The sequence below is a fragment of the Bombus impatiens genome, unplaced genomic scaffold (assembly GCF_000188095.3).
Source record: "Bombus impatiens unplaced genomic scaffold, BIMP_2.2 scf_0033, whole genome shotgun sequence".
In the NCBI taxonomy this organism is placed as follows: Eukaryota; Metazoa; Arthropoda; class Insecta; order Hymenoptera; family Apidae; genus Bombus; species Bombus impatiens.
In genome coordinates this window covers 1300231-1314382 of record NT_176452.1, presented here as the reverse complement: position 1 = coordinate 1314382, position 14152 = coordinate 1300231, and the positions used below count along the sequence as shown (strand labels likewise).

The 14152-nt window shown below is 40.5% G+C and overlaps 1 long non-coding RNA gene across 2 annotated transcripts in view; it reads left to right on the top strand.

Moving 5' to 3' along the window:
- LOC117151845 overlaps positions 1 to 14152 on the top strand; it is a 105752-nt gene that overhangs the window by 82612 nt on the left and 8988 nt on the right. Inside the window, exon 1 of one of the 2 annotated variants that reach the window (XR_004461985.1) lies at positions 5320 to 5734. The exons of the other annotated variant lie outside the window; for it this stretch is intronic. This is a non-coding gene — a long non-coding RNA (uncharacterized LOC117151845). Of the gene's footprint in view, positions 1 to 5319; positions 5735 to 14152 lie in introns of those variants that run through there. 2 annotated transcript variants of the gene reach the window in all.

Below are 14152 nucleotides of genomic sequence, written 5' to 3'. Positions count from 1 at the left end.
GGCCGCCATTTTCTCTTCATGTATGTGTATGAGGGCCCGCATTGCATCGATAATGCATCGGGCATTGGTTGTCGGCGGACGGTACGCGAACTAATCGATTTCCTGTGGAAGTCGATGACTGTAAAACCAGGTATCCGGTAAACTCGTATTTTGTAACGAAAGTTTTTCAAAAGTTGCCGAATGTTCGCCGATATTAACCGAGAAACGTATTTCATGCGTATATTTCATCGTTGATGATGTATCGTTCGATCTTAGGTTTTCCGGTGTACGACAGATTTCGTATAAGGTATATATGTATGTATACATATTCAAAACATTTTAAAGAAAATGATAAAAAGTAATCTGGAGCATCAAGTTGATTAGTATTGAATTACTCATTAAATTAATAAATAAAGTGGCGAATAGAAGATACGCAGCACGAAGAAACGACAAAATTGAAGACGGAATTTATAGTTGACAAGCGTAATAAATTAAAATGTAAATGAGAACTGATTACCAAAGGTGGTGAGAAACTTTGAATGCAAAAGTTATTAGAACTCGTTGATATTAAATCGCATTGCGTATTATTGAAACACCAATTAATTATTCCGAAAAACGAAACTTACGATTACAACACTTTTATTTCTCAGAAGAACGTGTTCGAACTTTTCGCTCGAAAAGCAAAGCGTGCTCCAAACTTTCAAACACGAGCGTATACGTTGCTTCTCGGTATTCGTAAAATAATACTCCGCTCTTGCTACGCAATACAGTACAGATTTTCGAGTTATAAGAAGATTACCCTTACCAAAGCTGTAAACGTGCGTTTCTTGTGGCGTGTGTACGTACTTCGGCCCAAAAACTTCAGGTTACCAAACCTTAAGGAACATTCGCACATATTTTACAACGCTTTAAAGATCGCGTTTCTTTCCCGCGTTTCGCGTCCATGGGTTTCATTCTCGTCTTCATCGAGGGTTCGACGTTACGTTGGAAGATATTTTGAAAAAAGCGGGTGTCTCTCGCGAGCATAGTCATTTCGCACTTTATGCTCGCACGGCACGCTCTCCTTCGCGGATACCTGTTTATTATTGCTGTTTCGCGGATGTAGCTTCTGAGAATCGCAATACTGTACGCACTTTTGGCTGCATGGCGCGTTGATTTTCCGCGAATGCGTGTAATGAATCTGATTTGTCTTATTGCCGGTTTGTCGAACGCCTTCGGCTCACGCAGATTCTGCCGAATACCTCAATCTGAGGCAATTCCAACCCGAAATTCGTGTAGCTTTTGCTAATTCGCGCTTCCAGTTATTATACCTTATGGAACTATGTATTACAAGTGGAGACTTTTAACCATAATTGTTTTTTTCCTCTACGATATTGACAATCGAGATAGAAAGAAATTTTCAATTTTATGCGAGATTTTTAGTTTCGTTGATACAGTTAAGGAGACGGTTAAGTGGACACTTCGCTTACTAAGTACTTTACTTTACGTTATGCGTATTATGTATGTACATTTTTACGTTAAATTGTATGTTAAAGTTTGACAAAGTTCGGTTTCCATTGTAGTATTAGAACTGAATGATACGATCGACTTAATAGTTTAAACGAAGTAATCAAGTTCAAACGAATGTTGAAAAGTTCAAGTCTTTCTCTCTAAAGAATAATTGGTTCTGTTTGTGTAGTTGATAATTGTATATTAAAGTTGAGATTGAAGGATAAAGTAGGGTTTCCACAACAGCGTATGATAATTACCTAAAATTTGTTATATTCGAGGACATTTGAAGTTTGTCATTTTCCGAGGAAAAAATATTACAACCGAAGGGAACGTCGTCCGATAATTTGCTCAATAATAAAACGACCGAGGGAGGAGAGAATTATAAATCGTCGAATAATCACATAAGAGTTTCAAGAAACTTTGATAACAATTAATTTCATTGGAAGACTACAGGTAAAGACTAGGAAGATTTTACAGGGAAGCAGTTTTAGGATTCAGTACGTTATCGATCAATCTCATATCACCAAACATTGTCTTTGTGTATTTTCCTTTCCGCTTCAAAATTTGCAGAGTATCGCACGTCATAACAACGCTCCCGTGTAACTTCGTCGATTTCCCAGCTATTTTTAAAAGACTCGCGTCACTTATGTCGTATCCAAACTCTCCCGTTCAATCACAAAGCGACGTTAAAAATCAGGACATCGACAAAGATATACTCATCGCTTTTTTCTCCCGCGATATTCTTTTAAAATATTGTCCGAAATCTCTCAATTTACAAGAACATCGTCGTAAACGCACCGATGCTTCCGATCATAAAAAGTTCCACATAATTCAAAGCTAGGATCACTTGGCGAAAGCATTATCGATATGGCTGACATTTTTCCGCTATTAGTTAACCCCGGTCAGAGAATATCTAAGGTCTCGACTATTTATCTGGCCGTACTTCATTGACCCACTTCTAAAATGGCCCGTAAAAGAAAACAATCTTTCTCGAAGCGGACAAAGGGTAACAGAATAGTGGCACCAGCCGCAAAACCAGAAAACGTTCAAGCAGACGTCGCGGTAATCTCCCCGTGGAGAAGCGACAATCAGCAGGGGACCGTAAAGAACGGCGAAAGCCCATTAATCCTCGCCAGAAGAAATGATTTAGGATCGGTTCGTGTACCATCAGCCTCGCGTCTCAGGCCATCAGCGTAACGGCTACCAGACGAACGCGCGTTTCCCAAGGTTGCAGCCTGGCCGTGTGACAATCATCGTCTCGAACTAGGTCCCTCGAAAACAATTCGCGTCTCAATCGTTGTTGTGTCGTGAATCGTCGGCGTAATGACAGATGGCCGGATGATTGTATGTATCGTTCACAGGCGTTCAACTGATTGAATATACAGGGATTGGAAAGAGGAAGCGAGCATAGAATTCCATTCGAAAATTCTTTCGTTACAAATGGATAAAAACGAAGTAGAGTATTGTTATCGGTATCGTGGAGAATTAATTTTCAAATTAGAATTTTAGGCGATATAGATGAAAAGTTTTAAATATTTTTTATTTGTAGCGCACACGACAATCTCGTATAACTCAACGCGAGAAAAAGAAATATAGCTGCGAAGAGGTTTATTGTACGTAGTTACGGAACTTACGTCGTTTCGTTAACGTCTACGAAAATAAGGCGATCTCCCGTTGCTCGAAAGAATCTATTAATTTAAAAAGAAAACGAGCTTATGAATCCTATCATCATCGAAAACTCTTTCGTTAAAAATCTATCGAAATAAACAACGTCGCTATTCACATCTGAATAGCGGAATTATTTTTCCATTAACGACAAAGTCAATCGGTTATTTAATATAGGCAGATGATTCCAAATAATTTCTCGGTTCTATACGTAACAACCCTTACAACCTATCTGAAAAAAATAGAAACATAGGTTGCAAAAGGGTTGATACAGGTTTCTCTATCGACGGCGTTGGCGAGGACAAGGGGATTCCCCATTGCGCGAAATGGAGTCCTTGAACCCGCGAGAGCGGCAGGCGAGGAAACGACGTAAGTGGACAGAAATGTATAGCGCAACGTGGTTCGCGGCGCGTCAAGAGGGAATCTGTCCCCACCCGTGGAGGAGAAGGTGGACAAGGAAGCGGTGGTGGCGAACGTTTGGTCGCGAAAGAGGAGGAGGACGGAGGTGGAGAAGGAGAAGGAGTCACATCGTGGGCAACTCTCTGCGTACCGAGAGTCGAAGCTCTGTCTCGCGTACGCGAGAACCAATCCCAGTATTTGCGCTTCCTTCCTACCGTGGATGGCGACCACCTCTTTTCAGGGGCGTAGCCGTCGCGATCCCCCTCTCCCCGTGCGCGGCATGGATTTTTCGCGCGCTCCAAATTCCGCCCCGAGCATCAACGGGCCGATCCTCTTCATCGGGGATCGAACGAGGCCCGTCGAGTCTATCGATGTCGCGTCCGAGGTCGTTCAACTTTCCCATGTTTGCCCGTCACTGACTCGGACAGATTCCGAGGGCGGATTTCGGTCATTCGTGTTAATTTTTCATCGACGAATGCGTTCAGAGGCTTGTGACTTTGGTTAGATCAAGGAGATTACGGTGTACAGTAGAATAGGGTGTTCATTGGCTCGACGATATACGCGATTTGCCGTTTGTACAGCGGTGCGCGATCGGATAAATAGATTCAGACAGCAGAAGTTCATTTAGTCAGCCGTTAACTAGAATCGATTTTCTGTACTATTTATGATCTCCGTCGTTTCTCGCGTATTAGTCTGCGTTCAAATAAGTAGATTCGGCCAGTAGGACGTCGTTTAGTCTGACGCTAACCAATTGCGAGAGTGACTCTCCCCACTACCTACGATCTTTCGTTTATACGATAGTTTACTTTCGGATAAGTAGATTCAGGCGGCAAGAATTTACTTAGTCGGACGCTACGTAACGTTCTGTCTTGTTCGTGAATTGAGTTAGGCAGCTTCCATGACGCAGTAGAATAAGATTTTACTGATATTTCTACTGTTTATGATCGTTGCTCGTATAATACTGTACGCTCGGTTAAGTAGATTCAGACGGCGGGAGTGCGTCTAGTCTGACGTTAAGTAGATAAAACGAAGTTCGTATAAACGAAGTTCTATTGTGGTTGAACGTTTAAGTGTTATTGGAGCTGTTAGCGATTGCTGCACTGCTAATAGAACAGAAGTAGACGAGTTTATTGATCAGTAAGAGATTGTCAAGTTTGTTAATTAAAGGGTCGTTTAATAAATCATTTAAAACACCATGAATTCTCATGAAGAACTGTATATGTAAAGCATGTAAGAACATCTTCTGAATTATCTTCCACGTAGAATATAATAACACGAAACAGGAATGTTTCCTCCATATCTAGAGATCAGTTATATTATTCGATAAATCAGAGATCGAATTCGGAACACTACGATATACTATTAATCGATGCACACAGAACATCTCGTACATTCTTCAGAAATCTCCATATTACTCCTTAACTTTGCTCTTCGCATAATACCTAAACACACCTACCAAAGCTGATACCAATTAGAACACTACGTACCGTCACAGAAGATGAACCACGATGAAGTACGTCACGTTCTTATCCGCGCATGAATACTTCGATCTTTATCCACAATTCTCAATCTCCAAACGCGTTTACCAACCTCCGTATGAACGCGATTCCGCAATTTCCCGAAAACTGAAGCGGATCGAGTAATCGTGCGGTTAAAACACGGCGAATTGTCGCGGTGGAGCACGAGTCAGAGGAGAGAGGATGCGGGCAAGGAGGAAGGGAGCAGATAGACGGATGGACAAAGCTGTAGAGGAGCCCTGGAGTATTCAGTCGGTGACGCGGGCAGATTTACGGGCGGCTCGCCACGCAGACGAGCGTCTCTTTGCGGATTCTTGGGCTTCCACCGATATTATTAGCGATCGCGTCCTCTTTTTGATCCTGGCAGAAGGACGGGGGAAGGCTCCTTCCCTTGCGGCCGTCGAGAGAGTGCTGGACACGGCGGGTGGTTTTTTTCGTGGCCGCGTATAATGCGCTCGATAGAAGTTGCTTGCTCGAAATCCTTCGAACCCTTTTTCCCTTGTTAGGGCCAGCTCCAGGTCCAGGCTCGAACGAGTACGCATCGAAGGGACCGCGAATTTATTTCTTCTGGCGTAGGCATTCGCCGCGTTTCCCATCCACCGAACAGACGCTACGACGACAACGACGATGACGTGCGGTTTAATGATATGCAGCATTCAGAATGATCGTCGTACCATGCCATGGTTTGTATATCTGGTTTCTGCCTTCAAAATTTCGAATTTAAGGCTTCTATATTATATGGCGAAGTTGAGGATTTTCTCGAGTGTTTTCGTTGCTGTATGAAGGTAGTTGTCGTTACATTTATGAAGTGGTTGTTATACCGTATTGTAATTATTACTATATTGTATAAACTCGATATGGGTCGTGATAACAAATATCGTTTGATCATTTGATCGTTAAACATCGATCGAGTCTTGGGTTATTTTTGTATTTTCATAAGAACTAAAGTAACACGAAAAATATATAAAAATGTCGGTCGATGTATTTGTCCACTTAAATTATCTAATTTAATCGCTCAAATATTTCACTTCTTACTCCAAATCTTCGAATTTCATTCGAATTTCTTGGTGGTACAATACTCGAGTATTCTGATAATCTTGATGAAGGATTTACATATGGAAGACTTATAAATGAGAGCTGCGTGGAACGGAATCGTCTCTTCCTGTTCGACTGCCATTTATCATTCGCGAGACTGGTAGTGCAAGAAACGCATAATTACAGATAATTCCCTTGGTACTTGCTATGCGCCGGGATAATTGCGGCCGGGTATTGTGTGCCATTGTTCCGCCGACCGGCTATCCCTTTGATTATGGCAATTCAGGGCATCCAGATAGTCAGGCGATATTTAATTTCGTGAAAAATTCTGGCTGATTTTGATTTGACGTTGGGAATCGAGAGACGTGTATTTTTTGACGCTTCGGGTGAGAATATGTATATTAATGGGGGAAGTCGAGAGACGTGTTAATGGAATAATTGTATATTGAAAGTTAGGTGTTAAAATTGCTGTAATCATTGAATTATAAGAAAGATACTCAGTTGTCGAAAGTTTATACGATATATTATAATATTGTTTTATTTTGTTCAATAAATTTTCTTATCACTTTCGCTTTTGATCTTACGTTTCGAACCAGGATTGCAGATTCTCTTTTCGATGTGTTTGCAACATTTTTCATTATTTTAATACCGTAAGATTAATTGCAGAAACATGTTGCATTGCTTATTCGTGCTTGGTTTCAACGCTACAGTCTGGAAGTCGAAAGAAAGATCGATTCACTGGCATTCCCGTTCCTTATAAGCATTCATAGCAATAAGGAACATTTAGAAGTTTTCATATATTCGTATTCTTCATATTATATTACTGTAGCAAACTTTAGTTTTACTCAATCAGAATCACCCATCTTCGATATCTAAGTTCAAGTATAACTGGCGTCTACGGTCTTCAACCTCGTGATTGATTGTCTCTGGTATTTTTATATAAAATTGACTAACTCTGGTTACGAATAACATAGAATCGTATAGAACTCATTCCTTCCTTCATTTCACGTAAATAACTAATAAGAGAAGAATATTATATTCAAATTTCCTTTTTCCCTCCCGTTTCTATCGTAACGGAAGATTAAAAAACGATGGATCTATACTACCGAATGCCTCACGCCTCGCAGAACGTCGAAATAAGTATACCTCTCTCTATCCTAATTTTAATTCTATCCAACCTTTAAATCTAATCTCAAATTAAATTCAACTAACGTGTCTGCGTTTCTTTTCGCCGATTCGATCGTATTTTTAATGCTTTTGTTCCGACGTTTAAATTCGTACAAGCACAGATATGTCGTCTAATAATGAAACTTTAAAGTCGTAAAATCACAGATTTTACACGCTCCGGGTCGACTCCTTGTTAAGTGCAAATAAATTCTCAACGATGAACTCGCAACTCAGCATTGGATCTCGCATCTTTCTCGCGTCGATTCCATTTTCGAATTCACACGGTGATTCTCGCGATTCTCGCGTGCCCCGCGGAATCTTATTGGCTATTCAGGCCGCGATGCCTTAACTGCCCGGGATTCGATGCATAGGAGCCATAAAGCATGGAATACAGAGGCCATGGTGGGCACAGATCCCGCGAGTTACCATGTCCCTTACGGTAGGCATTACCGAGATTACAGACGCGGACTGGACCTCTGTTCGATGGTAACGAGTGAGAGAAAGACGAAAATACGCCATACCGATGAATCGAGAGAGACGATCCACCGCGTAATAACCCTTACCTCTTTCGATCCCTTTACCCACGTAGCCGATGAGATGGCCCTTTAGGTCTCTAAACGGCCCGACAACACGGGACCTTCTTGCTCCTCTCTTTCTGGGTTCTATTAAAATCCGTGCGAGATAATCGTTCGCCTTGATAATGCGCCGCAAACCCGTGAACCCTGCAGCGATCGTCAATTTATCTTCGCGAAAATACGATCGTTTCGTCAGTTTCCTTCTTTGTACGTGAAACGTTAAACACCGAATTTGCGCAAATATTTCATTTTCTTCCTTCGATCGATTTGCGTCATTCTCTTCGTTGACGGAAAAGAGCTTCAAAGATTCGTCTAATACAATTTTCGTCGCTGTTTCCTTTGCGTGGATTGCTAAGATATTATGAAATTGACAAAAATAGAAGAACGTTTGTAACATTACGATCGAAACACTAAATATATGTTATAATAAAGACGCGTATTATTACAACTTACAAATATGTAGATTCAACTGCTGCTTTCCTTTTTCTCGACTATATGAAACGTAAACTCATTATGTTTATCCCGTATGGTTTTTATATAATTTACGAACGACAAAGTTACTATAATTAACGATACGGAGACGAGATCCGCAATAAACGCTAGTCCTATCGCTAGATCTGACCAAGACTTTTCCATGAGTTATAAAATAACTTATCAACATCCATTTGTAGCTAAACCACGATTTTAAGATCGTAGTCGAAGTTACAACCACGTGTGACCAGTAGGTACAGGAGTTACGAGTTAAAAACGATATACCATCGAGGAAAACTCGGTTATCCAGGTTTGGTGGCGTCCGATTGGCGTAATATATGCGAGCTAATTATTTTGATCGCGAGTCTTTATGCCCACGCTGATTGCAGGATTAACGTTGATCTCGAGAAAGATTCGCTGGGCGTGGGGAATTGGAGTCGGCTCGACGTTTCTGCAAATTGCTCTTTGAACGCTCCAGTTACACGCTCCGAGGCTTTAAGTACGGCTACGAGAAACTGCCAACGCGGAATTCCCTGCAAATTCTAATTGACTTTCTAATGGAAAATTATTTAATGCCACTTGATTTTGATCTTACGAGGAATCACGATGTAAAAACGAGAAATTCGTTCCACTCAATGTGGTAATTGAAATGTAGGAGTCCTGAGAGATTGTAAATGATAGCGTTTAAAGTGTTCGCGCAAGGATATTCTCAGCAGAAAGGATGGCTCTTTTTATACGTGCAGATTTTCCGTAGCATTCTTTCCTTCTTTTACTTCGAACGCGATCTTTGGATTCCGTCAACGGCGTGCGACACCAATTGCTTACACTACTTTCATAGAAAGGAGTAATAAGACCTATCAACAGTGTCTGACAATAACAACTTTCTCCACTTTCTTGGAAAAGAAAGAAGTCTACGTAATGCAGAATGAGAGATTGGGATTAGAATTTGAGGAATTTCAGTACAAACAGCATAATCTTTAACAAATACGGAATCGGAAATTCCAAGCTTTCGTAAAAGCGTCACTGCTCGACACTTTTCTAAATAATTGCAACTTACTACAACTAAATTCGCTTCGACGTCTTTTATAATAACGAAGTATCAGTTTAATTCCATTCGCAAGCATTGTGTCATTTGTACGTTCCAAAAGTTAAATATCGCGTATTATGAAAATATAAAAATTGCGAAAAATAATCTAAGATAATAAGTAACGAAAATGTTCAAGTAAAACTATCCAAGTTTAATATAAAAAGAAACCAACACCTTAAACCTTATACTCCGTATATAATATTTCGAGCTGAGAGAATTTTAGCAATCGATAACAAGGAAAAATTCGGATAGAAAATTCCAGCAGCTTGCGGCCTCGTAATAGAAGCCAAATTGTTCCAGCGGATACGTAGTGATTCGTACGAATTTGATCGAAAGATATCCCGCGTTGGAAAAGGAATAACTCAGCATAAAAAGAGGAGGAGACGGCAGACTGGAAAGATACTTCGGAAATAACTAGAAAGGATTGCCGGAGAGGGTTTCCTCGTTTCTTCCTAACAAGCTCCGCGCAAGCTTCCACCCGTTAGTCATACATTTATATAAGGGATGTATCTTCTTATTCCACGGCCAGGATACAGGAGATACGTATCTCCTGGTTATTAATGTATGTCTGCAACCCCCGGTTTCAACCCCTCTCCCTCCTGCCCGTTCTCGAGCCGACTTCGAAACCGAAGGAGCTTCGAATGCCAAGAAAATCCGAAACTACGCGAGAAGGAAACCGCCCCAACAATGGTTCTCATGTTCGTCTTTCCACTCCTGATCCAGCAATTTTATTTATTGTATTCGCTGTTTACGATGGTTGCATATAAAAATTTTCTAGTTAAAGAACATTTAAGTAAGTTGGAGAATTTTACTGTGTAAGTTGAAGGATGTGGAATAGACAAAGAATTATTTATCGAAATTGGAGGATACAAAATAGATTAGAAAATATTTTGAATAGTTTGGTATCTTTTTTTTTTTTTAATATATCGCAAAGTATTAATGGGTAATACAGCTCCGCCATTCTGTTATATTGTTCTCATCAAAGGCGAACCTTGATACGCAATTGCTATGTTTTGTTCGATATGCTGGTGTATTTATATATAAATGATTGATTACCTGAGAGATCGCTTCAGCATTTTACAAATCCGGTCGTTGAAATTTCAGAAGTCGTGGGCCGTAAAAAGTCGGAAATTGAATAGCAGTTTTAGACGATAAATCATGGGAATATATCTACGCAAAAACCTAATTCCAACTGTAAACTAAAATGAAATTGCTATAAAATTCAAATGGCCAACAGCGTGTTATTAAACAAATAACAATAAAACCAATAATAAGTATATTAAAATTGAAAAGTTACCTTCGAAAAACGTAGAAATAAATTGTCCTTAGCCCGGAGAATATTATAATTTATAATCTGTCAGTCATCAATCTTCCCGTATTATGCTTCGACAAAAACGAAAACACCGAGAAAGTATCAAAACATGGTTAGTAAGTAATAAACATTTATCCCCCTGGGTATCGTAATAAATTACGAATTCACACGAATTTTACATGGTACCCGATAGGGTATTACAACGTGTGTACAATACGCTAACAACCGTACAACGCCTATTAACTACAATTTATAATCGCGTCGCGCGTAAGCTGATCCCTCCGCAACAGGGAAGATATTTTTCGCCTAGCGAATTGAGTATCGCTGCTCATAAGAATAACTCCATATTGATCACACTTGAGAAGCCCGCGGCCAACGATATGAATTCCTAATGCACGATGTGCACCCCTTCGTTCAATCTCTTATCGACGCCGACAAAGCTCGAAAAACTTCGTTACGTTGGACATTTCTGGCGGTGATCCAATGCCAATCACAGCCATCTTTAATTCTTCTCTGTCCGTTCGAACGTCGATTTGCGGCCAAAAGATCGTCTATATTTCATTTGGAACTCCGCTCGTCCACTTTGCCTTGATTTAACTAGGTTAGATAAGATCGTGATCCATATTTATTCGGATTTCGAGTAATGCGAAGATTATTAATTCTTAGTGTTTCGAATGTCTATAGTTTTTGGGGATACGTTACTACATTATGTACATTTGTGTTTTTCAATCGAAGCATATTTTTATTTCTAGAAATCATGATTAATTTTATGTAGATAATTACGTAGATCGAATGCTCCGCGCAATAAACGAAACTAAATAATGGTCTATCGGATTCATCGTAGATGTAACTCTCAGCGATTTCATTGAAACATAGTTTTAATAATTACCGAGGAATGGACGATCGCAGAGAAATACGCACCCAAGAATGTTATTTACGATTGTACGAATCTACTTGATCCGAGTGTTACGTCGAGCGACACTCTACCTAGACCAGGCCACACACCGCGGGCAAAATGGGAATCAGATATCCGCTCATCCTTACTGCGTGCACTCAATAGTCTTAAGGACTCATCGTAAATCTCAGGAATTCGTTAGCTAAGGTCCTCAAGACCGAACAAATGTCTTTGTTTCAAGATCATTTTCTAAAGATTATTGTCTATTACGGTTTAACACGGGAAAGTTAGTCTTTCTCACGTACGATGCTTCCCACTAGCAATTTTCTATCGAGGGCGGCTAAGATCCTTCCTGGTCCACCAACCTTCGTTTATTCAATCAGAAACAATGTATACATAAGCAATGTACACTTTACGACCAAAAATGTCACGAACAAATCCGATGGTCCCGTGCGCTAGACGTACCCATCGCTAGCTTTCCTTCGACACAGCATCGGCACTGTAAATTACTTATTCTATAACGTTAGAATAGTCAACATGTCAGTACTGGGTTAGTTCCTTCCCCCTATTGCTACATGAAATATAACAAAACCTCTAAGAGCCTTGCTCCATCTCCAACGAATATTGTGCCAGTGAATCTCATCTCTATACGCTAAATCATTGTCGACGATATATATCATAAGCAACGGTGTAACTTAAGTGTTAAAAATATATAGCTTATAACCCTGTTAATCGCAGTGTTATACCCTCTCAACCACCCCTATTATTTTAACGGAAATCAGGGGATCGATCAACTCGTGGTGTCGATTATTATAATCGTAACGGGAATTTACGACTCGCGATTGCGTCTCCCCGCGATTGGTCGAAAATACACCGAGTCTACCTTTTACTATTTCAGGCGTATGAAAAATCTGACAGTATCCTGAAATACCTACCAACATCTTTATTATACTGAGAAATCGTTGATCAAGCCAAACGTCTAAAACTTTTTTCGCCAAAAATAAAGATTCTCTTCCAGAAAGAAACTGAACGAACCGAGGAAAGAAATCTCTCTACGTAAAATTTGTCTACGAATCGTTAAACGATTCTGTCTGAAAAGGAAGGAGAACCAGAAGACCATTCTGGAATCGAGTGGAATAACTCGATCAAGTCGATCCGCGGAATTCCGGTCTGAAAGAGGATAAACGGCCGGTCCGCGACAGGGCGATTTCACTTTCGGTTTCAAGGATGCCGCGCGTTTGTCACACTGGCGCTGAGATAATAGCAGCCAGGCGAATTATCCGAATAATCGTGGATAGAGAAGAAAGGGGAGAAGGTAGGAGGCGGCCGTGCAGACTGCCGCAGAAACAATAATGCCAAGAGCGGATCGTCATTACCCGGCCGGTAGAGTTATTATAAGCGAGTTAGGACAACGGCGCGGCGAACAGATCGTTACGCTCTCGGGCTGCGCCGAGAAAAAGGAAACGATAGACAGGAAACCAGCTCGAAATTGCTAGAGAAAGAGTGTGTCTGAGGGGGACAAGGTGCCAAGAGAAGAAAAGGAAATGCCACTGGTCATTCGTGGCGTGTCCAACGATTTTCTGTAATCAGCTAATTTATGCCTAATTTAGTTTCGTTTCCCGGGTCCAATCCAGACCTGGTAATCTCGTCGCGGTTTTAGATTTGCGTTCCGCCGTGGAATCGCGGCGTAATTGATTTCGAAGTAATTCGTTCGGCGTAAAGCAACGAGTAAGGCATGAGTAAGGAGGATATACACGTACGTATGTTTCGAGGTGGAGAGTATTTTAGACTTTGTTAGATTTTCTTCTTTTTTTTTTTGGTAATTATCTTTTATGTTCTGTAAATCTACCAAGATTCTTGGATTCTTGGAAACATGTTAGTTGTAAGATCCTTACAATTAGTAAGATCTTGAGAAGGCAAGTTTAATCTTCCTTAGGAAATTGTGGACAATTAAGAAAAATCATAAGGGAGGTACATTATGGTGAGTCTGTTTCTACTGATGTTTTCCTGATTTTGAAGTCACTTAATGGTTAACAAGAAGGTGTTCTATATGTCTAATATGAGAACAGCTTCTAACAAATTCTAACTAATCTTCTTCTAACAGCTTAACAAATTAATAATGCTCTTGTTCTATAACTGCAATTCTTGTTAAAATAAAATATCACAATATGACCAAACTGATCGAGATGACCACGATGACTTATTATTTTATATATTACGCACGTATGCTTCATTGAAACAAGAATGGTCTTTATGCAAATTATAGGAAGACCTGAACCTAATATTAAAATCAACTTCCTCAACAGTGTCGAACTTGAACGTTCAGTTCACTGGGTCAAAACCAAACTTTCAGCACCGAACCTACCCTTGTTCTTAAATACTATAGTTTTACATTAAGCAGAACTTGAAACTTCCATTTGGAAGCAGACTGTCCATCAGCATCCACGGCGACGTTCCGCGTGGCAATTCTCTTTCCGCTCGGAGATCCCGGCGGCGCGGCGAGGCAGACTCGTTGAATCGTCCGCGAGGCTATTTTGCAATTTTCGTCGGTCGGTCACG